Source organism: Tamandua tetradactyla, chromosome 19 (genome assembly GCF_023851605.1).
Source record: "Tamandua tetradactyla isolate mTamTet1 chromosome 19, mTamTet1.pri, whole genome shotgun sequence".
NCBI classification, from domain to species: Eukaryota; Metazoa; Chordata; class Mammalia; order Pilosa; family Myrmecophagidae; genus Tamandua; species Tamandua tetradactyla.
In genome coordinates, this window is record NC_135345.1 from 42572102 (window position 1) to 42597165 (window position 25064).

General features: G+C 37.8%; 1 protein-coding gene across 20 annotated transcripts in view; it reads right to left on the reverse strand.

Annotated features, from left to right (window-relative positions):
* The window catches only part of RBM47 (RNA binding motif protein 47), a 192230-nt gene that overhangs the window by 161698 nt on the left and 5468 nt on the right, over window positions 1-25064 (reverse strand). The gene's annotated exons all lie outside the window — the stretch shown is intronic.

Genomic DNA, 25064 nt, shown 5'->3' on the forward strand with positions numbered 1-25064 from the left:
AAAAAATCACCGAGAGAATTTATGACCAAGAGACTGGCTCTGCAAGAAATACTAAAGGGAGCACTAGAGACAGATACAAAAAGACAGGAGGGAGAGGTGTGGAGAAGAGTGTAGAAAGGAAGACAATCAGTAAAGGTAAAAAGAAGAAAAATTAGAAATGACATATAAAATCCAAAAGGCAAAATGGTAGAAGAAAGTACTACCCATATAGTAATAACACTAAATGCTAATGGCTTAAACTCCCCAATCAAAAGACATAGACCGGCAGAATGGATTAAAAAACAGGACCCATCTATATGCTGTCTACAGGAAACACATCTTAGACCCAAGGATAAACATAGGTTGAAAGTGAAAGGTTGGGAAAAGATATTTCATGCAAATAACAATCAGAAAAGAGCAGGAGTAGCTATACTAAATATGACAAATTAGACTTCTAATGTAAAACAGTTAAAAGAGAAAAAGAAGGACACTATGTATTAATAAAAGGAACAATTCAACAAGAAGACATAACAATCACAAATATTTATGCACCGAGCCAGAATGCTCCAAAACACATGAGGCAAATACTGAAAAGAGAAAAAGACACATCTACCATAATAGTTGGAGACTTCAATTCCACACTCTCATCAATGGACAGAACATCTAGACAGAGGTTCAATAAAGAAACAGAGAATTTGAATAATACAATAAATGGGCTAGATTTAACAGACCTTTATAGGTCAGCAGGATACACCTTTTTCTCAAGTGCTCATGGATCATTCTCAAGGATAGACCATATGCTGAGTCACAAAGCAAGTCTCAATAAATTTTAAAAGATTGAAATCATTCAAAACACTTTCTCAGATCATAAAGGAATGAAGTTGGAAATCAATAATACGCAGAGTGTCAGAAAATTCACAAATATGTGGAGGCTCAACAACACACTTAAACAACCAGTGGGTCAAGGAAGATATTACAAAGGAAATCAGTAAATATCTCAAGGCAAGTGAAAATGAAAACACAACATATGAAAACTTATGGGATGCAGCAAAGGCAGTGCTAAGATGGAAATTTATTGCCCTAGACCCCTATATCAAAAAAGAAGAAAGGGCAAAAATCGAGGAATTAATTGTCCACTTGGAAGAACTAAAGAACAGCAAACTAACCCCAAAGCAAGCAAAAGGAAAGAAATAACAAAGATTAGAGCAGAAATAAATGAAATGAGAATATGAAAACAATTGAGAACATCAACAAAACTAGAAACTAGTTCTATGAGAAAATCAGTAAGATTGACAAAAAGGAGAGAGGATGCAAATAAATAAGATCAGAAATGGAAGAGGAGACATAATCACTGACCCCACAGAAATTAAGGTAGTAATGACAGGATACTATGAACAATTTTATGCTAATAAATATGACAACGTAGATGAAACAGACAACTTCCTAGAAAGGCATGAACAACCAACTTTGACTCGAGAAGAACAAACCAATCACAAGTAAAGAAATTGAATCAGTCATTAAGAAGCTCCCCAAAAAGAAAAGTCCAGGACCAGATGGCTTCACATGTGAATTCTATCAGAAAGAATTAGTACCACTCCTGCTCAAACTCTTCAAAAATACTGAAGAGGAGGGAAGGCTACCTAACTCATTCTATGAAGCCAACATCATCATCCTCATACCAAAGCCAGACAAAGATATTACAAAAAAGAAAACTACAGACCAATCTTTCTAATGAATACAGATGCAAAAATCCTCAACAAAATTCTAGCAAATAGAATACAGCAATAAATTAAAATAATTATACATCATGACCAAGTAGGATTCATCCCAGGTATGCAAGGATGGTTTGACATAAGAAAATCAATTAATGTAATACACCATATCAACAAATCAAAGCAGAAAAACCACATGATCATCTCGATTGATACAGAAAAGGCCATTTGACAAAATTCAACATCCTTTCCTGTTGAAAACACTTCAAAGGATAGGAATAGAAGGGAACTTCCTCAAAATGATACAGGGAATATATGAAAAACCCACAGCTAACATCATCCTCAATGGGGAAAAACTGAAAGCTTTCCCCCTAAGACCAAGAACAAGACAAGGATGTCCACTATCACCACTGTTACTCAACATTGTGTTGGAAGTTCTAGCCTGAGTAATTAGACAAGAAAAAGAAATACAAGGCATAAAAACTGGGAAGGAAAAAGTAAAACTCTCACTGTTTGCAGATGATATGATACTATATATCAAAAACCCCAAAAAATTCACAGCAAAATACTAGAGCTAATAAATGAGTACAGCAAAGTGGAAGGTTACAAGATCAACACTCAAAAATCTGTGGTGCTTCTGTACGCTAGTAATGAACAATTTGAGGGCGAAATCAAGAAAAGAATTCCATTTACAATTGTAACCAAAAGAGTAAAATATTTAGGATTAAATTTAACTAAAGAGACAAAAGATTTATACAAAGAAAACTACAAGAAACTGTTAAAAGAAATCACAGAAGACCTAAATAGATGGAAGAGCATACCGTGTTCATGGATCAGAAGACTAAATATAGTTAAGATGTCAATTCTACCTACATTGATGTATAAATTCAATGCAATACCAATTAAAATCCCAACAACTTACTTTTCAGAATTAGAAAAAACAATAACCAAATTTTTCTGGAAGGGCAGGGTGCCCCAAATAGCTAAAAGTATCTTGAGAAAAAAAATGAAGTCAGATGTCTCATGCTCCCTGACTTTAAGGCATATCATGAAGCTACAGTCATCAAAACAGCATGGTACTGGCATAAAGATAGATATACTGACCAATGGAATTGAACAGAGTTTTCAGATATAAACCCTCTCATCTATGGACATTTGATCTTTGATAAGGCAGTCAAGCCAACTCACCTGGGACCGAACAGTCTCTTCAATAAATGGTGCCCAGAGAACTGGATATCCATATGCAAAAGAATGAAAGTGGACCCATATCTCACACCCTATACAAAAATTAACTCAGAATGGATCAAAGACCTAAACATTAGATCAAAGACCATAAAACTGTTAGGAGAAAATGTAAGGAAATATCTTATAAATCTTATACTAGGAGGTGGTTTCCTAGAACTTACACCTAAACCAAGAGCATTGAAGAAATAAATAAATAAATGGGAATTCCTCAAAATTAAACACTTTTGCACATCAAAGAACTTCATCAAGAAAGTAAAAAGACAGCCTACCCAATGGGAGACAATATTTGGAAATGATATATCAGATAAAGGTCTAGTATCCAGAATTTATAAAGAGATTGTTCAACTCAACAACAAAAAACCAGCCAACCCAATTACAAAATGGGAAAAAGACTTGAACAGACACTTCTCAGAAGAGGAAATACAATGGCCAAAAGGCACATGAAGAAGGCTCAACTTCCCTGGCTATTAGGGAAATGCAACTCAAAACCACAATGAGATATCATCTCACACCCACCAGAATGGCCATTACCAACAAAACAGAAAATGACAAGTGTTGGAGCAGATGTGGAGAAAGAGGCACACTTTCCACTATTGGTGGGAATGTCAAATGGTACAACCACTGTGGAAGGCAGTCTGGCCGTTCCTCAAAAAGCTAAATAAAGAATTGCCATATGACCTGGTAATACCATTGCTAGGTATCTACTCAGAGGACATGAGGGCAAGGACACAAATGGACATTTGCACACCAATGTTTATAGCAGCATTATTTACAATTGTGAAGAGATGGAAACAGCCAAATGTCCATTAACAGACGAGTGGCTAAACAAACTGTGGTATATACATACTATGGAATATTATGCAGCCATAAGACAGAATAAAGTTATGAAGTATGTAACAACATGGATGGACCTTGAGGTCATTATGCTGAGTGAGATTAGTCAGAAACAAAAGGACAAATACTATATGGTCTCACTGATATGAACTGACATTAGTGAATAAACTTGGAGAATTTCATTGGTAACAGAGACCATCAGGAGGTAGAAATACGGTAAGATATTGGGTAATTGGAGCTGAAGGGATAAAAATTGTGCAACAAGAATGAATATAAAAACTCATAAAGGACAGCATAATACTACCTAACTGTAATGCAATTATGTTAAAACACTGAATGAAGCTGAATGTGAGAATGATAGAGGGAGGAGGGCTGGGGGCACAAATGAAATCAGAAAGAAAGATAGATGGTAAAGACTGAGATGGTGTAATCTAGGAATGCCTAGAGTGTGTGGTGATGGTGACTAAATGTACAAATTAAAAGGTGTTTTTGTGTGAGGAGGAACAAGGGAATGTCAATACTACAGGGTGCTGAAAATAGATGGTAATTAATATTTTAATATTTTACCTTACGTGTGAGACTAAAATAAAAAATGCTTATTTGGTACAAAATTTATATTTTGACCTAGTACATTTCCTAATATAACTTATGTAGACAGCTTGGTTGAACACCATAAGTACATGGAACCTTGAGTAGGACATGAGATTTTGTTGGTTTGTCCAGAGTGACGTTCCAGTGAATCCCAGAGTAATCTGAACAGTGAATGGTAAAGTATTTGCAAAGTCCCCTTCAGGGAACGATGAGAAGGGAGAAAATTCAACTTCCCCAAGTTGAATTCTTGATATTCTCACAAGCAGGGTGAACAACCAAAGCTATAGGCTGAGCCCCCAGTCTTGGGGTTTGTTCACATGAAACTTAACCCCACAGAGGATAGGTCAAGCCTACTTAAAATTAGACCTAAGAGTCACCCCTAAGAGAACCTCTTTTGTTGCTCAGATGTGGCTGCTCTCTCCAGCCAACACAATGAGCAAACTCACCGTCCTCCCCCTGTCTACATGGGACATGACTCCCAGGGGTGTGGACCTTCCTGGCAGCATGGGATGGAAATCCTGGAATGAGCTGAGACTCAGCATGAAGGGCTTGAGAAAACCTTTTCGACCAAAAGGGGAAAAACTGAAATGAGACAAAATAAAGTGTCAATGGCTAAGAGATTCCAAACAGAGTTGAGAGGTTATCCTGGAGGTTATTCTTACGCATTAAATAGATATCACCTTGTTAGTCAAGATGTAGTGGAGAGGCTGGAAGGAACTGCTTGAAAATGTGGAGCTGTGTTCCAATAGCCATGTTTCTTGAAGATGATTGTATGGTGATACAGCTTTCACAATGTGACTGTGTGATTGTGAAAACCTTGTGTCTGATGCTCCTTTTATCTACCTTATCAACAGATGAGTAAAACATAGGGAATAAAGATGAATAATAAGGAGAACAAATGTTAAAATAAATTTAGAGTGAAATGCTGGTGGTCAGTGAGGGGGAGGGGTGGGGGTATGGTATGTATGAATTTTTTTCTGTTGTCTTTTTATTTCTTTTTCTGAATAGATGCAAATGTTCCAAGAAATTATCATGATGATGAATATGCAACTATGTGATGATACTGTTAATTACTGATTATACTTATGTAGAATGGAATGATCAAAAGTCACGAATGTTTGCGTTTTGTGGTGTCTTTTGGTATTTTTTAAAAAATATTTTTTAATTAATAAAAAAAATGAGGGAGAGTTTAAAATAGTCACAGATAAAGAGAAACTGAGATCCTTCATTAACAAGCAATGTGGTCTACAAGAATTACTAATGGGAGTTCTGCAGGACGAAAAGAAAAGACAAGAGAAAGAGGCTTAGAGGAGAGTGAAGAAATGAAGATCATCAGTAAAGGTAACTAAAAGGGTAAATGCAGTACTGTGACTCTTTAATTCACATAAGAAACAAAATACAATTTACTCCCATATTTCTTATGGAAAAAATTCATAAATACCATACCCCTTCTCCCTCCCTTTCATTGATCACCAGCATTTCAATCTACTAAATTTATTTTACCATTTGTTCCTCCTATTATTTATTTTTATTCTGTATGTTTTACTCATTTTTCGATAAGGTAGATAAAAAGAGCATCAGATAGATAACAGGAAAACAAGGTTTTCACAATCACACAGTGACACTGCAAAAGCTGTATCATTTTACAATCATCTTCAAGAACATGGCTATTGGAACACAGCTCTACATTTTCAGGCAGTTTTATTATAGTCAGAGTTGTGCATTCATCACCATCATCAATTTTAGAACACTTTTATAAATCTAAAAAGAAACACTCCATACCCCTTAGCAGTCACCTCTCAATCCCTCTATCCTTCCCCTACCCTACAGAATCAATAATCTATTTCTGTCCATATGGATTTATGTATATTTACATTTCTTATAAATGGAATCATATAATATCTCGAATTTGTGACTGGTTTCTTTCACTTATTATGCTTCTTTTAAATTTATTGTTATTTTTAATTAGAAAAGTTGTACGTTTATAGAAAAGTCATGTAAAAAATACAGCATTCCCATAAACCTCCCATTACTAACACTTTTCATTGGTGTGATATCTTTGTTACAATTGAAGAAAGAAAAGTAAAATAGTACTATTTAAGTATAGTCCATATTTTATGTAAGGTATAGTTTTCCCCCCATATACCATCCTATTATTAACACCTTGCATTAGTGTCATATATTTATTATAATTCATTAAAGAACATTCTTATACTTGTACTATTAATCTCAGTCCATCATCCACGACAGGTATATATCTATTAGCAGGATTGCTGGATCATATGGTAATTCTGTACTTGGCTGCCTGAGGAACCACTAAAAATGTAAAAAACATTCCTAGCTCGCAGGCCATACAAAAATAGGTGGTGGACTGGATTTGACCCACCAACCAAAGTTTGCCAACTCCAGTGCTAAACCACCTGGCACTATGCATCACAGCGAACACATAGATGGGTATATTTCATATGCAGTGAAGGCAGAAAGACAGGTGCAGGAATGATAATCACCAAATTCAGGGTAATGGGCACCACTGTAAAGAAAGGAAGAGGAAGAGAATAGGGGGAGTTGATAGGGGCTCCAATTATCTTTCTAATGTTTTATTTCTCACGTTGCATCATGGTTTCAGGGGTGTTTGATGTACCATTCCCTGTACTTTTCAGCAGGTCTGAAAAACTTCCCTAACTCCAACTTTTATCTCTTCATATCCCAGTGTCTAGTGCATTGTGCTCTGATTCAACAATGTACGCAATATTCATGTATCTGTATTCAGCAAGAATCTGTAATACTCTCACAAAAATAAGAATATTAGTATTTACTTGAAATGAACACTACATTTGAATAAGCCCCATATTAGAAAATAAATATTACTTTCTATAAGTATTATAAATAAATTTCATAAGATAAAAAAAATGAAAAAAAAAATTCAACGAAACAAAATAAAGGTACATGCAACAATCATGTGCCAAGATCACTGCTTCACTGATGCTTTTGCAAAAATGGCTATTTAATAAAGAATAAATGAACAACTCTTGTCCACAAAAAACCTCTTATTTTAACTTTCAAATTGCCATCCAAGATTCTCCCCAGGATCTCAAGTAAAAAAGAGCAAGCCACCTGGCAAAAGTGAATTTACATCTCTCATCCAAAGCACTGATTGTACTTCTCTGTGAAGTATTTCCTATTTTCTAACACAGCACACATTTTGGTCAATTTTGCATGCTAATTGCTAGCATAACTCCATAAAATGAAATATTTTTACAAGGAGCAACACTAAGTCCCCAATATTTGCTCTCTGAAAATTCTTTAGTGTATTATTGCATAGCAGGGTAGTGTGACAAGGATCAAAAGATTAGAAATAATTTCAATTAACTCTTTCTGTTAAAATAAGTAGAGGAATGACCACTGAATTTTTGCCTCAATCTCTAATGAAAAACAAAGGGATCTGCCATTGATCAAAGGTACAGAACATTAAAAATGCTGTTTTAAAGAATCAAAACACCATAAATGCTTTACTGGATTTAAAAAATGAAAATGATGTCATATGATAAAGAGGTCAAACTAAACTATTAATAAAAATATTTTGATTTAGGGCTTCTACATTCCTTTTTCTATTAACTCCCAGTGCCCATCTGTCTTCCACTCATACATGATTAAGCTTACAAAGGAATTATAACAGAAAGTCTTACATTCATTAGTGAAAAACAGGCCTTATAATGTTATAATACTAAAGGGTTTATTTTCAACTTCTTTAAATAATTAGTACTTGTAAAAATTGTGCTGTTTAACTAAAATTGTCATTAGAAAAGGAGGTCCCTAAAGTCCAAATGCCCCAAGTAGAGAAAATAATTAGTTCACAGGGAGAACTTTCAAACTCAAATAAGGAATTTATCACCAATCCAAGAGCATGGGGACTCATTGAGGCTGATCTTTGGTACAGTAAATTCAACACTCCTCCTATTGAGAGGTGGGGTCCGTGTCCCCTCCCCTTGCACCTTGATGGGTTCTGGGTCTGTCTTGACCAAGAAAGGAGTCCAAATGCCATTGATCCAGTGTCTGTGTCCCGGCCCAGAAAAGCTGGCAGTTTCGATGTCCTATTTCTTGAGACACTCACCCTTGGGGGTCTTAGCTGACATCTAAGTTCAACCACCCAGCTATGGAGACCTTATAAAGACACCCTGAGGCTACATAGAGAGGGAGGCTACAGCTGCCCCTGCCAAGGTGCCACTCATGGACCTGAGGCCATCGTGGACCCACCTAGACCCTCCTGGCAAGGCTAGCCACAGTTAACCATGACCAAGGGAGCCCAGTTGATGCCACAGGCAGCAGAAAAATCTCCCAGTGAGACCTGCTCAAATCCTGCCCCACAAAATCATGAGTTGTAACAAAATCATGAGTTAGTGGTCATTGGACCCACTAACATTTGAGCAGGTTTCTGATAGGGTGAGAGATCACCAGAGACCTCGGCATCACTCTGGAAACCACAGACCCCTCGAGGTAACCCCTCACTTTAAATTTCTGGAGAATTAGTTTTCACACCAAAGGAGGGATCTCAAATGGTTATTATTCCTAGGGGAAAAACGAGGTCTGGTGGATGAAAACTACAAGAAAAATTCTAAATAAATGTAAGAAAGAGCTATCCAATAGGGATGTCCAACCACAGCCTGAAGTGTCTCATGGAAATGGCAATGCCTCCATCACTGCAGGAATTCAAGTCCAGAAGGAATGCAACAAAGTAGCACAATACTTAAGCCCTCCAATTTTGGAGTTACAGAGACCTGAGTCTGGATCCCAGGGCTGCTACAATTCACTGTGTGTTTTAGGGCTCATTGCTTAACCTCTCTGAGTCTATTTCCTCATCTCTAAAATGGGGATAATAATAATAGCAACCTCGAAGAGCTGTAATGAGTGCCTAGCCCATGGGAAGCTCTCAGTGCACATATTTATCAGATCAGGATTATCACTGGTGCTGCTGATATCCTGCATTGGATGGAATGCCCTATAAGAAAGCCCCTGTAGCCCCATCCAACTGAAAACATGGTGGATGCTCATTCCACGAGCGTTCGTGAGAAGTGTGTCTGCTGAAAGCTAACTGAAAGTAGCCAAAAAAGGCAACTCAATCAAATTAATGGTATTCTCTTTTTGTTAACTCAAGGTCATTTAATTTGAATGAATGTCTTAATTATTTAAACGGGAAAGTAACAAAAGAAGCATAGATTTAACTCACACCAAAACAGTTTTACTTGCTCTCTTGCTGGCTTGCCTGTGATTAGCAACAGAGTTTCCATTGTGAATTTATCAGGCAGAATATTCACCACTCTTCCCTCACTTGGTGCCAGCCTCCTTCCCCTGCTCACTTCCCCTGGAGATTCAAAGTCCAAGTACAACTGCCAGCACCAGGTGACCCTGAGTTGTGTGGAAGAGTGACAAGACATAGAGCAAATGGTTTCAATTCAGTCACATACTAGCCATGTGACTTATGGCAAATCAAGAAACCTCTCGGGGTCTCAGTTTTCTCATCTGGAGAATGGAGACAATTATGAACCCTCGTGAAGATGTTCTTAAGATGGAATAAAGATGACTTTGGAAAATAATACAATTGTTGGTAGTTATCACTTCTATAGTGAAACATGCCACACAAGAAGTCCCAACACAACTGAGCTGAAGAAACTGAAAGAAGCAGTTAGATTCATCATCATTTTCTCTGCTTATTTCTCAGTCTTGCCTTTTTAAATATTTCAATTCACAATCTTTTACTAATTGCTTTATTTTCTTCCCTTTTTATATATATAACTTTCCACAGAAATACAACATATATACAGGAAAATGCACGAGTAGTTGTACTCCTCAATGAATTGTCACAAACTTAACAGCCCTGTATAACCAGCACCCCAAAAGTCTCCTCGGGTCCCCTTCTAGTCACCACCACCGCTATCATGACTTCTTTAGAGATTAGTTTTGTCTGGTTTAGAATGTGATGTAAAGAGGATCTTACAATATATACTTTGTTGGGTCTGGCTTCTTTCGCTTTGACCATGCCTTTGCATATAGTAACAGTTTTGTTCATTCTCATTATAGATGGTATTCCCTTGAATTCACATACAACTTTTTCATTCATTCTACTATTAATAGACATCTGGGTTGCTTCCAAGTTAGGGATATTTTTAATGGTGCTGCTAAGAGCATTGTTAAACTTGTCTTTCATGAAGGCTTGTGCACACTTCTGTTGGGTATGTACCTGGAAGTGTGACAAAGGGTATATGTATGTTCAGATCTAGTGCATCTTCTTTGTTGGCACCAAGCACTTAAAACAGTGTTTATCTTGTTTCACTCCCTGCCTCCAAGATCTCATGCTTCCAATCCATCTCCACTCGACCACCACTCTTAGCTTTGTTAAAAACAACACTGATCGTTTTTCTGTTTAAAAACATTCTATAACTTGGGAGTGCTCCTCTCCGTAACTGCTTACTATCACATTCAAGATCTTTGCCCTTTGGCCTTAACCAATCATATATTCATTCAACAAACACTGTTCCCAGCCTTGAGACACCTCACAATCTGACAGGGACACGCAAACCAGCATATAACATAAGACATGTCAGCACCAAGTTCTGAGGGAACCCTGAGAATCTGAGAAAGCCTTAAGAGAAGAGGATTATTTCAGGAGGCCTTAAGAAAGGATGAAAGGAGGGTGGAAGAACAGCATGTTACAATGAAAAGCATGATGAGTCTAGAGAAGAGGGAGACAAGTTTGATGTGACTGCAACATGGGGTACCAATGTATAGGGGACAGACAAAGGGCATACGCTGAAGTAGGGTTTTGAAGGGCTCAGTACCCAGTGTTCAAACTTTATTGTGTAAGTCCTGATTACTAATATGTATAATACCCATTGACAGCATGCAAATTACTTTTAGGTGGTAAATGAGTTAATGCATTTTAATTTTAAAGGCTTGGTTTATTTAAACACACATTAGAAAAAAACTGCTTTTCCATTTAAGGTAGCATTATAAAGTCTCATTTTAAATGAACGTATTTAAGCAAAACAAAAGTGAGTTGATTTAAAGAAAACTATTAACTTAATGATGGGAGGAGAAATAGATATGGGAAAAACTGAAGTAATAGGGCAATGATTGGCATTGGGAAACCACTATAGTAAACCAGAAATTAGTGGCACTTTTTAAAATAGAAGAGTGTGGCTAGATTTGCCCTTTACAAGAATATCTGCTGAGTTGGGGGGAGACGCCCAATCTCTAGCCTTGTCTCTCACTCCCGCCTCCCCATTGCTCTTTTACCCCACCTAGCCTGCTTCAAAACTGACTCTGCCACATCCTTGCCATTGAGCAGAGTTTAGGGGTTGAGAAATGGACTCCGGAGCCAAACTGCCTAGATTTGGAACCCAGCTCTCCACTTACCACTAGCTGGTAACTCAGGCAAATTACTTTACCTGCCAGTACCTCAAATAATACCTACCTCACAGGGCTGTAATGAGGGCTTAAAAAGTTAATTTTTGTAAAGGTTGTGAAATACACCTGGCACTCGGTAAGTACTGTGCTAGGTACATGTTTGTTCATTAAAATGATTGGTTTCCCCTATCACATCTATGCTATGCACAAACTTTCTATTTGTTCAAAATCCAGCTGAATCCAAACGTCCACTAACTGCTGAATGGATAAGTAAAATGTGTTAATGGATAAGCAAAATAGGTAAAACCTTTAGCCAGACAAAGGAATGAAATACTGATACGTACTACAACAAGATGACCCTTGAAAACATCACACTAAGGGAAAGAAGCCAGACACAAAAGATCACACATTGTTTGGAGCTCATTTATATAAAATGCTTAGAATAGGCAAATGCATAGGGACAGAAAATAGATTAGTAGTTGCCATGGCTGGGGTGAAGGGAGAAAGGAAGTAACTAACTACAAATAGGTATGGGATTTCTTTTTCTTATTGAGGTAATATATATACAACATAAAATTTCCCCTTTTCACCACTTTCAAGCGTACAATTCAGTGTCATTAATTACATTCACAAGATTGCATTACCATCACCATCTGTCACTAAAACTTTTCATCACCCAGGATTCCTTTTCAGGGTGATAAAAATATTCTGGTGGGTGGGCCATGGTGGGCTCAGCAGGCAAGAATGTTTGCCTGCCATGCCAGAGGACCAGGGTTCGATTCCCGGTGCCTGCCCATGTAAAAAATATATATATTCTGGAATTAGCAGTGATGGTTGCACAACTCTGAGAGCATGCAAAAAAATCCGAATTGTACATTTTAAAATGGTGAACTTTATGGTATGGAAATTATATCTAAAAACAAGAGAGAGACAGAGAATTGGAAAGATCACCTCTCTTCCCTGACTGTCCCGTCCTCTGGACTCCCTGATCATATCCTGAGCGCTGCTCACCTATCACACCTCAGCACTCAGCAGAGCACCCATGACTGGAAAAGTTCCAAACACACGCCAAGCAGCCATCTCCCAGCCCTCACCTACACCCCACCTTCTTTTCTCTTCTATTGTGTTTCCATTCCACAACCTGTGGGAGACATTAAGTCTAAGGCCTGACCAGACCCTAAACCCAGAAATTGGGAACTAGCCCCAGATGTATCAGAACAGAACTTCTTAGTGTCAGGGCCCCTTCCCTCCAGGGCAAGTAAATACCACGCTCAAAATGGTACAGGATTTTTCTCTCTTCTCTGATGTGAAGGGGTATGTAAAGCTGCCATCTACAGACCCATTTTGGCCACCCCAGGAGACCGTCGCTATGGGATCTCTCCCCTGCTCTTTTGGGCTCTTCATGTCATGTAAGTGATAAAACAGTCATTTGCTAAAAGTCTCTGTTGTGCCCTGAACCTGGGTTCCAACAATGCACCATGCAGCAACTCACTCCACCCCCAGCATCTAGTGTTGCTCCAGTAAGTGTTTGTTGCTATGATAAGCAGAGCATTGCCATTTGAGAGAACAATAGGCTTAGAGAGTAATTTATTACCTCAAATGTCCAGGCTCTAAATAATCAAGCCAGTATAGCAAAAAACTTCATGTCCTTGCATGAGGCTCAACCCCTATTTTAAGTATTTTTATTGAGAAATCTTCATATCCACAGTATACCATCAATAGCTCACAATGTCATCACATAGTTGTGTATTCAACACCATGATCATTTTTAGAACATTTGCATTGCTCCAGAAAAAGAAATAAAAGAAAGAACGTATACATCCCATACCCCTTACCCCTCCTTCTCATTGACCGCCAGTATTTCAATCTATCCAGCTTATTCCCCTCCCCATTATTTGCTTTTTTATTTTTCTTTATTTTTCTACTCATTTGTCCATACTCTGGATAAAAGGAATGTCAGACACAAGATTTCACAAACAATGGCAATTACTTATTTCTCCTATCTGAGTCTTTCAAGACTAATTCAAGAATCATATCTAACTCTGGGACCAAATTGATTGGGCTGACATCTTTTCTTATTACTATTAGAGAAGTGTAGGCATAAAATACATGATTTTTTAAGTGAAACAATGGATGAATGAATATTTCTATTATAAGCAGAAAAGATTTCTTTTTTTTTTTTTTTTTTTGCTTTTAAGTCTATAATCACCTAGTCTGTGAGATCCTTAATAACCAGGATTATTTCTAATCTACTTTTGCATTTCCAGTGCCTGATATAGAACTTTTAGTTACTCAATGAATAAATGGCTAGAGTTACTACCAAAAAGACCAACAAAAACACGTAGCATCCAGAGTTATCCTGGAGGTTATTCTTATGCATTATATAGATATCTGTTTTTAGTTTATGGTATAATGGAGTGGCTAGAGGGAAGTACCTGTAACTGTTGAGTTGTGTTCCAGTAGCCTAGATTCTTGAAGACAATCATATAAAGATATAACTTCAACAAAAAACAAAACAACAAAACACAGCATCTATACTGTAAACCAGTGATTTCATACTTCAGATGGTTTCTATGCTGTATAAATATCTCAATAAATTGCATTAAAAAATAGTATCTTCAAGAAAAGTTTGAAAGCATTATTTGAGACCCAGTAAGATTATAGAACATCTGTTTTCAGATTACTTAGGAGGATTTGTCCACCACAACACATGAACAATATCATTGGAACCAGGACCATTCCAGCCAATCCTAAAGAACACCTAGGGCAATTTATAAGATTTCACAAGGGTTTCATGCACTACAGTAACTTTCCAGAAACTTACAATCTCCAGTAGGGTCCCTGGTCCAGATAAGTCCTGAAACCTAGCCCAGCCTCTCCAAAACATCAGATAGCTCCAGCTCCCTACTCCATGTTAGTGACAGATCCTTCCAATATGAAAAATTTAGAATGGCCATAGCCCAAATACCCCTAAAAAAAGGACGGAAAGAGCAAAGGTGATGGTGGAATTATACATAGAAGATAGGATTTAACAAATGAATATGAATGCTGAATCATTAAACTGGTATCTCTTTCAGTCTCCAGCATTTTAGAGCAGCTAGAAGTAAAGACCTAAAATTGGGAAATTAACCCCTGTAAGTCTGAAATATGTTCTACAACAAACTGTGGTGCTGTGCTTGGAAATTTATAGCTTTTTTTGTATATATGTTATTTTTCACAAAAAAGAGAAGGAAAAAAAGTTAATTGTAATGATAAAAATATATTTAAGCCTTCCAGCCTCCTATATTCTGTTGCAGCTAGAAGGAAAAATATGAGAGGATTGTATGGTAGTCCACGAAAAACTGGGATCTGTCCTGCAACTACGTGTTGAAGAGTGCTTTGAAAACTATTGCTTTTTTATTTCTTTGCTTTGTATATATGTTATACTATACAATAAAAAAAGTTAAAAATCAAAAAACAAAAAACAACAACAACAAAACACAGTTGGGTATTGGCCTTCCATACAAGACTTAGGGCTCTTCAAGACAGAAGGGATTTAGACTGACATGGAATGGAATTCAAATGTTAAAAGCACAAAGGGTCAAAGAGCCAGGGCAAAGGTAAATTAGCTCACAAACTCCAGAGATCCACAGCAAGCAGCCTGAAAATTAGTTTTACAAGGAAGAAAAGTAAGCACTTCTTTAAGTTGTGGAACCAGTTGTTCCTGAAGGTGGAAGGGAGGGAAATGGAGACAGATTTATGCAAGGGGTTATAAATTGAATTCATGTTCAAAGATCCATAATGCGTGGATTGAAGAGATAATGGTACCTAGTATTTGCATGTGATATTCAAGGAGTGTCGCGAGAAATTCCATGAATCAGGTTGGCTAGAATATATTTCTTGAACCCTGAAGAAGCAGAAACTAGGATGGACAGGTCTTTGATCTGATCCAACAGAGCAGTTTTAGAGCCTCTGTGATCTTAAATGACCTGGCATCACACAAAAAGTTCATTAGTGAATGTCCCAACATCTCAATAGACATCACTTCCCAATATATCAAATATGGGGTATTTTGTACATATGAAAAACCAGATCACTCATCCAGCTGCATTTTATTCCCACTACAAGGAAATCAAACCTAAAATCCATGTCAGTTTTCACAAAGGGATCCTCAGTTACCTATTCCTCAGATTTTTGTTCTGTTTCCTTCTGCTGCAATTCATTTCTTGTGGAAGCTGTGTAAACTCAGCTTCCCTATCAGCCAAGAACAACTGCAAATCTAAATGCATCTTTCTTCCCAAAATCTACAGGATATCAAAAATTGACCAAAATGTTTCTTCAAGGGAAAATGGCAGCCTAGTACATGGAGTTCATTTCTAGCCATTCTTGAGTGTTGGCTGCTTCCCAAAAGTTGTTGACAATGCTTCTATCTAGCAGCATGCATTCATTTAATACAGATCTCTTGCTGTGGAGCTTAAATATACATGAATTTTTTTCATTCTCAATAAGTTCAAGACTTGATAAATCATGGTATTTCATTCCAGATAATCTTAAGCTTTTAAACTTAAGGCATCTTCAGGTCCAAAAAAATTCTGACAAATTCTCTCATGAAGCAAACAGTCCCGTGACTGACTTTATAGCAAAAGCTGCTATAAAGTGGCAAATCCACAGCAAAGAGAAAAATTAACCACTGAGGACTTTCTATCAGGGCTAGTAAACACGTATGTCCTAACAACAGAGTTCAATTCAACTTTCTCACTTTCTGTATCTCTGGCCTTCCCACTTTCTCCTCACCACCACCACCCCTGCCCCCGGCTACCATTCCATCCCTGACCCTAAATCTTCAGAAGAGAGAACTGTGTTGAAAATTAAAGAAACGTTATTTGCTCAAGTTATATTGGACAACAATGGCTGTGGAGAGCAAAGATTCATCTAGGATGAGGTTTCTCAACCTTGGCGCTATTAGCGTTTTGAATGGAATGACTCCTTGTTGTAGGGAGCCTTCCGTGTACTACAGGATGTTTAATAGATTCTGGACCTCTAAACACTAGATGCCAGCAGCACAGACTCCTCTAGTTGTGACAACCAAAAATGTCTCCAAACACTGTCAAATGTCCCCTGGAGGGAAGGGGAGGAAAAAACCTACTCGAAAACCACTGGTTTACTACCACCTTACATGCCTGCAACATTCACTCTTAGAAGGTCAGAATCAACACTTGCAAGAACTCTATAAGACGCAGAACAAGCCGTTTAACCCACCAGTTTCTTTCCTGCGGGGTGGCTGCCCCCATCCCCCATCCTTGTTTTTCCTTCAGGAAAGTGGACTATAAACAGCAGTCCGTTTTACAGATACAAATCATGAAAGCAAAAAGATTCATAATTACAGAAATTTAAAGCTGTTCGAAACATCAGTCAAAATCTCTATTCCAAAACCTCCACCCTCTTCTATCTTATTTTAAAGGCAAGGAAATTGAAAGGTATTAAGACAAAGTGCAATGCCCTAGATCGCTCGTCTAAAGTGAAACGAGCCAGGGAAGAATTGTGATGAGGATGCTGGGTTCCAGTCCAAGGACTTTTCTTCAAATTTAATCTCACTTGAAAAGGCTGACAAGAGTTTGAATTCTGACTTCACCATTTACCTTGGACAAGGTACTTGACCTATCAGAGCCTCATTTTCACATCTGTCAAATAAGGATGATAAATAGGACCTACTTCTCAGGGGTTCTATTGATTAAATAAGGTCAAGCCTGGCATACAGTAGGTGCTCAATGAATTTTAACCATTATTACTTTCTCTATTTGTAACTTCAACATTAACTCACAAACATAAGCCTCCTCCTTTCTCTGTATGATTGTTGTAGGTACACATTACAGTTGCTCCTCACTGAAGTATCGTTCTTATTAAAAAAGAAACTTAAATACATGCAAACGATTTTAATTAAATTTATTTATATATACCTAATATATATAAATATATTAATTAAATATATGTGAAGCCTACATATCCTTCTGGAAACTGAACCAACTTAAGAAAAATTAAAAACCACACCATTTGAACAAATAATCATAAATTTTTTATTTCACCTCATGGGCTCCAGGGGTGGTGACACACCAAAATAAAAAGCTGCAGTCCTTGACAGTTCCTAAACCATAATTGCAAAACATTATCCATTGAAATCTCTTTTACCTCCACCCACCCCTAATGGTTCATGACTTTTATTATTTTTTTAAATCACTTTTTTTTTCATTTCCATTGCCTTAGGCCAAAATAGGGCATTTTTTTCCCTAAAATTTTGAAAAAATGCTCAATCTTTTTTTTTTTTTTAAGAATAGCCATGGTGGGAGGAGGAGAGGGTTGCAGTGATGGTACTAAAAATGAACAGATAAAGCTTCCACTACTGCAAGCTCCAAAAGGCTTGCGTCTTGTTTGCCATAACATCCCCAATGCTTGCCTTAGAGGTTCAAGAAACCAGTTTCCATCCACACAATATGCAGAAATTCAGCAAGCCTTTACAATTAGGTAAGGAAGAGATAAGAAATACTTTCGCATGGTCCAAACAGATCTATTTTTATGTGTGGCTATTTACGGCACAAATTTGCATACCTCTAAGTGGTTGTAACTCACAAGGAAATTCACTGTGTTTCTTCCTATAATATGTGTATCTATCTTCTATAATTCTGGATGAATCTTTGTTCATGCAACAATTTACACTTACAGTTTTCAATATTATACACATTACACAAACCAGATTAATTTGTATTAGAAGACTTTTGATGACTGAAACTATATTTAAGGTGTAAATACGTGTGTTTTTAATGTTTGATCCCTGTTAAAGGTTGAATTGTGTCCCAAAAAGATATGTTGAAGTCCCAGTCCCCAGATTGTTACCAAATTTGGAAATGGGATCTTTACAGAAGAATTAGGCAAGTTAAAATGGGGTCATACTGGAGTAGGATGGGCCATTAATCCAATGTGACTGGTGTCATATAAGGAGAGAGGACACACAAAGAGAAGACAGCCATGTGACAATGGAGGCAGAGATTGAGCTATGTCACAACTCACAGAGTGCCAAAAATCGCTCACCACTATCACAAGCCAAAAAAGAGACGTGAACAGATAGAGTCTTTCCTACAGCTTTACCAACACCTTGAATTGAGACTTCTAACCTCCAGAACTGTGAGACAATAAATTTCAGTTGTCTTAAGCCAGTCTGTGGTTAATGCAGCCCTGAGGCACCCAAGACAATCCCCTAACCCACCTTCCCACCCACTCCCATACAGTTTTCTGTACAAAGTAGATGTTCAGTCAGTATCCAAATATTATTTTGTCCTTTGTGATATAAATATCTATATTTGAAAATCTGGACAAGGTAAGAAATCCTGAAATACAAAACCATTGTCTGGAAGAATGGTAGACGTTGGAAGTACTTCTTGCCCTTGTTGGATACAAAGGGAATCTTTTAACATCTCCTGTGGGATGTGTAACAGACATCTCCCTAACCATGTCCAAAACTGAACTCTTGGTTCCCTCTGTCCTGTCTCAAATCTCTTCTCCCCTGGTCTTCCCCATCGCTCCTATCACTCAAGCCAGAATCCTCGCTCCTCCCTCCTCATAGCCAGGCCATCATCAAATCCTACTATTCTTGCCATTCATTGGTGACACCCCTGCCAAGGCTGAACTGAGGCTGTAAAAAAGGCAGATGAGTGCACAGAAGAAATCACACCCAGCTGTCCAGTATCTCTCACTCTCCACCACCACCCTCAAAAAGAACACTAATTTTCTTGCTTTGTCTGCTGCCACAATCTCCCTTCTATTCAGACTTCACTCGGGAGTTATCTTCCAACAAGTAAAGCCCCTTTAATGGCTTCTCACTGGGCTTGGAATAATATGCACAAATTCTTTTCCAGTGTCTTGAAGGCTCTATGTGACCTGGGTTCCTGTAACCCTACAACCCTACCTACCTTGTGCAGCCTTTCCTCCTCCATTGCTGCAATGCAGCCATTTCACTCTTAAAGAAGTCCCTCAAACATGCCAAGCTCTTTACAGCCTTAGGAGCATCACAAATGCTAGTCCTTCTAGCAAAGATGCACATCTTGCTGCCCATCAGATGCTTTCAGCATCAGCTCCCTGGAAGAAATTTCTCTTGGCAACTCAGCTAAGAGAGTCCCACCTACAATTGTCTAGTACTTGTTGGTTCCTTCAGAGCACTTAATCCCACCTCCATCCCCAAAGAAAACTCCATAATGGCAAATAACTCTCGTTTGACACTGCCTACCCAGCACCCAGCATCTGGCACATAGCAACTGCTCAATAAATAATAGTCTTACTTATTAATGCCTAGTTTAAACCAGTTTAATTCATATTCATCTTTTTCTTTTTTTTAAGTGTACCTATTTACTCGTTCTACATTTTGGTAAATTTTCCATTTCATAAATAATCAGCTCACTGTACTTAATTTATCATGAAAGACAAATGTATTATTTATATGCTATTCTCTTTTAATGCCCCTCTTCATACACATGGTAAGTAATAAAATGCCCAAAGAACTCTATTAGCTATTTATTTATTAGGCATATTTAGTTTCAATTTTTTAAAATTACTCAATGCAGTCAGCAAATTGTGCAATTACTATCAATAATGGCTTTGAGGTCAACTTAGAAGTAAAAAAAAATCAAATAATTCTAAATCAACCATAAGCCATGATCAGCAATAATCAGAAATAACTAAATCCAGGATCTCCATCTACATTCAACAAAATTCATATATGGTAACTTTTTTTTGACTGCAAATAAACCTTCCTAGGGCCCATACCCAATTCAAGAATAGTCCTTGGGTCCCAAAGCTTAGCGGCCACAGGATTTTTATCAGCCACTGGTGAAGCCCCTTTCAGTACCAAATTGTGGGTCTAAAAAGACGGGTGAATGCACAGAGGGAGCTGAACCCCCAAGGACCAAGGGAAGCAATTTAGTCAAACCAAGATAACTGTCTAAAAGGAGTCAATGGGGCTAGGACTGGCACACAAACATAACAGATCAGAAAGTTGCTGTTTTTGTTTTGTTTATTTTGCCATTCAGTAAAAGGCAAGATTTTGTACAAGGGTTCTGGGGAAATAATCAAAGACGCAAGCAATAATGCTAGCACCCCTGTTTCACGCCAGGTCAAGGCAAGCTACCTAACTAAGAAAAGTCTAGAGAGACTGTAGTAGCAGTTGGCAAAATCTCAAAGGTCAAAAGACATAGTTAAAAAACACTTTTTTTGATGGTTACTTGCAGAACAATAATTATTTATAACTAAATTACAATAGTAATCATCTGTAGGGCATGCAATTCACAGGTTCAGAACAGACAGCAGCAAGATTTAGATTGAAATCACAAAAAGCTTGCCAAAGACCAGGCTGTGATTTGGAAACAAGGAACTGCTGAAACGATTGCAACATCCCCACACACAGCCTGCCTTGCATGTTACTTAGTCATCCGGCCTCCACCAAGGGCCCATGGTGGCAGAGAAGAAAATGAAACCACAGAAAACATGGCCACTTACTAGGCAAGGTCCAAGAGAAAACTCATGCTCCCTGACATTCAAAAAGATGTGTTCATGGTTGTATTCCAAGTAAAACACACAAGTTGCACTATGCTTTTGGTCATACTTGTGCTATTTAAGAGCCTATGTGTTTCATTCATTCATTCAACAAACATCTATTGAGTACCTACTCTGTGGCAGACACTGCTCCAGGGTGCTTGAGATACATCAATAAATTAAACCGACATTCTAGATACATGCTACAACATAGATGAACCTTGAAAAGGTTATGTTGAGTGACATAAGCAAGACTCAAAAGAACAAATGTTGGAGAGTTCCATTTATATGAAATATCTAAAATAAGGAAGTCATTGAGATAGAAAGTAGATTAGAGTTTACCAAGGGCTGTGGGGGAGGGGGAGAATAGGGAGTTGTTGCTTAATTGCAGTTTCTGTTTAAGATCATGCAAAAGTTTTGATAATGGATGGTGGTACTGGTAGCACAACACTGAGAATATAATTAATACTGCTAAATAGTACAATTACTTACAAATTATTAAAATGGGAAATCTTATGTGTTATATATATAAATGTTATATAACATATATACATAGATGTTATATATATATTTTTATATAGGTGTGTGTTATATAACATTTATGTATATGTTACCATAATAAATTAAAACAAAAACAAACCCCAGACATTCTAGTGGGGGAGAGACAGACAATAACCCATACATTTATATAATAGGCTAAAAAGTGGTAAGTACAATATAAAAAGTAGAGACCCATAGGGAAATACAGACTGGAGCAAGAAAGAGGAATTACTGTTTTAAACAGTAGGAGCAGAACAAAGACTTGAAGAGGAGGAGGGAGCCATATGGATATCTGGGGAAGATGGTTCTGGGAGAATAAACAGCCAGTGCAAAGACCCTGAAACAGGACCATGCCTAGCACTGATTAGCAGTAAAGGAAGGGAGTGTGACTGAAGCAGAATGAGTAAGGAAGGTGATGTTATATAAAGAGGTAATGGGGCTAGAAATAGAGTGCCTTGTAGGCTTTTAACTGGAATACGATGGTGAGCCGCTGGAAAGTTTTCAGCAGAGGAATGACATGACCTGGCTTATGTTTAAAGAGTGACTCTAGTTACTACGTCAAGAACAGACTGTACGGGGTGGAGGGTAGGGGCAAAGGTGGAAGCAGAGAGCAGATAAGCAGCTTCAGCAGTTCATTAACTAGTTATATGTTTAGCCCATGAGGAAAGGACGAGACCCTTAAGACATTACTGGGATGTGTAAGAACATGGTGTTTATTTTACCCTTCGTCTCCAACAGTTCCCATTGAGTAAGTGACCCCTGGGTTCCACTCTGGGATCTTAGACCAAGATGCCTGCCTTTCTAGGCTTGCTTTCTGAGCCAGGGAATGATAATCTGTGAATACGGAGCAAGTGCACAGTAAAGGCACAAATTCCTGGGCTCATTTGTACCTTCTGAGCTGGCAGTTTCTGTTTACTCATTGGCAAATCTACATTTACCTGGAGGCGGATCCTGGAATCCACAGTGCAGGTCAAAGAGTAAAAGGAGGCCCCTGAGCCAAACTATTGTTTGCACCAAGTGGGAAGAGGGGCTTGGGGAAGAGCTTACTGAATTCCCTTTGCTCTACAAATAGGATTTCACTACAGGCAACTCTCTCAACACTTCATCCACCTGTCCTTCTTCCAGGTCTCATTTCCTTGGCTAAGAGTACATCACCAGTCCACCAGGAAAAACCACCCCGTTGGACCTCTCAGACCTGTATATTCACCCGACATTGCCCCTCTTCCCTTGGATTTATTTGTTCACACTCCCTAATTTTGAGAAAATGCAATTTGTCCCTTCAAATTATCTAATAATTTCCTAATTTTCAGATAATGCATTTTTTTTTCTCCCAGTAATTATCTCTTAACAAGCCCGAGCCTTTAAACTTTTACACAATTGGATAGAGCCTTTGTTCTGCCCCATTCTTTCCTAAGTTTCCTGATTTTTGATGAAATACTTGTGGAACAAATAGGTGAAGTGATCTAAGTAGATATGATGTATAATACATATCTACAGAATGCACAAATGCTGTTATTTTAGGTGATAATGTATTTGAACAAAGAAACTCTTTTTTTATTTAATGAGCACTCACTATGAACCGGGAACAATGAGGGATGCAAGTAATACCCAGACCCAAATCCTGCCTCCAAGGACCTCAGTTTCTGTTTGGTATGGAGAAGACCATATGCACCAAATTAAGAAGAGATATGAAAAAACATAAGGAGCATATCTGTGACAGTTCCAAGAAAGTCCCACATGATATAGCTTATGATTAGTTAATACTAACCAATAAAAATCCTAATAGAAACTACTAAGTTCTTACAGAAAAACTGTACTTTGCATTAGCCTTCTAGGACACTTGGTGATCTCTCACTTGACAGATACAATAGCCTCGTTCCCTTTCTTTCCAATCAGCACTTTATAGTTGAGGAAAAAATGCATTTGGGGTGATTCTAGGAAATATTTTTCTCATAAATAGCTAAGAAGCAAAAATCCAAAGAAACTTAGCAAAATAGGTGTCTGCCCAGCATGGCAATGATCACTGGGCAAAGCCAAAGCAGCTCAAGAGGTCACCAAATATAAAATTCCTTCACAGAGTGGGTAGTGGAGTAAGAATTCAGAGAAAAGCTATCCAAGCATGATGCATATATGGAACTAATTGTCAGGCCCTGCTGTATATTATATATATCATATAGATGACATAGATTAATTTATTCAATCTTTATAACTTTGTAAGTTAGGCTTTTTACATTTGGGGAAACTTTACATTTGAGTCACAGAGCAGTAGGTAATCTGTCAAAAGTCACACAGCTTGTAGGCGGCTAGGCCAGGAATGGAACCAAGGCAGTCTATACTTTCAACCACTCTGCTACGGAGTTTGGATTTAGTGCAAATAGTCAACTTTTTCCCCCAAATAGTCATTTTTACTCTATCAAAACCCATTTTCTTTCTCTCCATGTGTGCCCAAATTTTTTTTTGCTGATTGCCAATGAAAACAAACTAGACCACATTGCTGTGCTCTCCCCTGCATGAACATGCTGCAGCCCTGCTTTTTATAATCTAACTAATTCCAAGATAAAACCTGCAACCACCTCTTCCCTGGGAGAGTTTTAAATAGTAAGATCTTCCGCATGGAGAAATCTATCATACAGACTACCTGATAAGATATTTTTAAAACAACCACAAAAACATCAGGCCATAGAATCTGCAGTGCCCAATTGAGCTTTCTTTGTCACCAAATCCTCCCAGTTGTCATTACACAAAGGCGACTTTGTTTTGAGAAGGCTACTGAGAAGATGGGCCTAATCTTGGCAAGGGCTTGGTGTACCAAGAACCATGATATTATTTTAAAAAAATAAATGACAACAAACACAAAGAGAGATTATTTCAGCCATCTTCCTAAAAGACACAGGGCCATTATCATCACCGATACGGATGCTGACTTTCTGAGAAATGATTATTTTACCCCGAGTTCAAAAGACCCAAATATGCATTTTAAGAAAGGGAATCAAACACCTGAAAAATCCTCTTCATTTTACTAAGGATTTTTTTTTTCCTTTTGGCATGTGCAATACTTTACAAAGTGATTGAACCAGGTCTCAGTCCTCTAAAAGGTAGATACTTCTGGTTATAATAATACCATTTCAAAATGTTTACAGGTTGGCATTTCCTTGGTCAGGTAGAGGCGATCTGTTTCCGCTTCATTTGCACAATGCCCTGCATTCA